We start from the raw sequence: 3,065 nt of genomic DNA on the forward strand, positions 1-3,065 counted from the left end.
GAGCCAAAATATGGCTATGTGAGATAACCTACAAGAACTTTATTTTCTTCAGAGTGTAGAACGTAGAGAAGTGTAGACATAAGCATCTGGTGTTTAGCAGTTTCTAGAGTTTAGTTTCCTTAGGTGAACTAAAGTTTTAAACTTTCATGTAGAAAAATTTACTGTATTCCAGAGAGAATAAAAGTGCTTAACCAGAAAGAATATAGAATATTTTATAACTAGTATTAAAACTAGTTTTCAGAAAAGAAACCTATTTACTCTCTGCCACCAGTTGAATTTTCCTGATGTAAACTTTGCATTGAATTTAGGAAATTCTTTTGCTGTTTTTGAAATTATGTAATTCTAGACCTTTGATAAGCATGCTAAGAGAATTCTCTTCCTTTTATATCTAAGGGTTTGCAAGAGATTCTAAAACCAGAGGCAACAATTATAAGTTGCCAAAGAAGATATTTTCATGTTTTCTTATTTGTTTAAAAGTAGCAATGTTTGGGCCGAGCCTGTGGCGCACTCGGAAGAGTGTGGTGCTGGGAGCGCAGCAGCGCTCCCGCCACGGGTTTGGATCCTATATAGGGTGGCCGGTTCGCTCGCTGGCTGAGCACGGTGCGGCAGGTCCCAAAAAATACAAAAAAAAAAAAAAAAAAAAAAAAAAAAAAAAAGTAGCAATGTTGCATATATATTTTTTCCATTCTTAAATGCCCAGGCAAACACTTTCTCTGTGGAAATCCTTGTATCAAACAGCGTTGCTTTGGTTTCCTTTACCTCCATCGTAAACATCCAATCAACTTTCTCTCCCCCTCACCTGCTTTGGTGTGTTTATTAAAGACTGGGGTCTCGGTGGGTATCAGACTCAGAAATGAACTGAGCTCTCAGGAGGCAATTTCACTGCAACTTGGTTCTTAAGCATAATAGATAGGAAGTCAGCGTGGTCAACCTTTACACTTAAATAATGATCAAAATGCAACTCATTAACATTTTAGGAGGTTTTTCACTGTTAATCACTTACTTTTCTAATTTGATTTTATATTCTTGGTCAGAAATTGGTACATTTAGATAAAACTTTTAAGGGCCATGATGGAGTATGGATGTCATCCCCCCCAAAACTCACGTGGGAAGCTGATCCCCAATGTGTTAGTGTTGGAAGTTATTTGAGTCTCAGGGAGGACCCCTCCTGAATGGATTCACGCTCTCCCTGGGGGAGGGGAGTCTATTAGTTCCCACGAGAGCTGGTTGTTTAAAAGACCCTGGCACCTCCCCTCTCTCTCTTGCTTCCTCTCACCATGTGATCTGCTCATACCCACCGGCTGCCTGCCGCTTTCTGCCATGAGAAGCAGCCTGAGGCCCATGCCAGATGCAGCTGTCCCAGAATTGTAAGCAAATAAACCTCTGTTCTTTATAAATTACCAAATCTTAGGTGTTCTGTTATAGCAACACAAAATGGACTAGTACAGGCCATTTCCACTCTACAGGAAGAGGCTGGAATGTTTCAGGAGGGAGACAGAGGTGTCAAGCAGTAGTTCACTAATTGAGTTAAATTCATGGTTTATCAGGTATTGTCCCAGATGTTTTTTTATTCTTCAAGTTGCATGTGAGAGCATGAAGCTAATTTAATATCCATTTTTTAAAGATTTTTAAAACAAGAAATTTGAATATTTGAATGACAAAAATATTTAAGGAAAAGTCCAGAGATTTAAGATCTAGTTCATTCGTTAATATGATCCATAATAAGTCAATGTGTTTGTCTCTCCATTCTCCCTTGTAGCTAGGTAGTCATCATGCCACCTGTTCTTTGCCAAAGCTTAGTGGGCTTTGAAGTACTCTCAGCTCTTTAATAATAATAATAATTAGTAAAATAATAATCAAAATAAGGATGTAATATGTGCCCAGCACCATGCTAACTGTAGAATCTTGCTGAGACCACCCAGTAACCCTGTGAGGCAGGTATGTACTGATATCCCCGTTTTGCACAGGATGAAATGGAGGTTTGGAGAGTTTGACTGAGTAGCCTAAGGTCACGTCATTAGTAAGAGGAGGAGCCCAGGTTTGACCAAGGAGCCAGATTTTCAGAGCCTGTCCTCTCAACTTCTGCAGACTGCCTTTCTTGAAAAAAACTACCATGCAGAATTTCATACACCATTCCAGAAACATGATGTTTTGTGATTTAAAGACAGAATTTTCCTAACATGGACTTGATTGACCAGGTAAAGAATCCACCCTGATTAAATATTGTTGAGGCAGTTTATTGGCTTCCTCGTGGAGATTTCCTAGAGAATGGTTTCCTGAATGGAATCACTCACATAGATGTATCCACTTGTCAGTTATGTAGGAAGCCATAAGACTGCTTTAATTATTACCCTACTTCTCTCATGTTCCTATAAAATGGAAACCTCCCTTTACAATAACCCTTCAGAGAAGTCTTTATGAAACATTTGGGTCACATTTATAATAATTACTCGACATTAGATTGCCAAAGAAGCTGTGTTTGGCAGCTGATGAGTGCAAAATGAATCATTAACAACAAAAGACAAGTTTTCAGTAATAAATGGGGACTTTACTTATTACTTAGTTTTAAAACATTGTCTCTGGTCTCAATTATAAACTAAAAGTCCTTTTTAAAATGTGGCTAAAATTCACTAAAAAAAAACTTTATTGAGGCATAGTTCACATATAATAAGATGCACCCATTATTAGTGTACAGCTAAATGAGTCTTGATAAATGGATACAATCACATAATGATCACCATAATTAAGACTAAACATTTCCACCATCCAATTCTCAGTCAACACTCAGCCCTGGCCTCAGGCAATCACTGATTTGCTTTCTGTCAATATAGATTAATTTTGCCTTTTTGGAATTTCATATAAACAGAATTGTACAATTGGTATTAATTTGCATTTGGTTTCTTTTGCTCATCATAACGTTTTTAAAATTCATCCATGTTGTTGCATGTTTTAGTGGTTTGTTCATTTTTTTTGCTGAGTAGTATTTTTTTTTAAATTTTGTTATTTTTTTATACGTATTCTTACATATCTTGAAGTTTTATTGCTATTGCAATTATATATATATA

The sequence above is a fragment of the Galeopterus variegatus genome, unplaced genomic scaffold (genome assembly GCF_000696425.1).
Source record: "Galeopterus variegatus unplaced genomic scaffold, G_variegatus-3.0.2 Scaffold53, whole genome shotgun sequence".
NCBI lineage: Eukaryota > Metazoa > Chordata > Mammalia > Dermoptera > Cynocephalidae > Galeopterus > Galeopterus variegatus.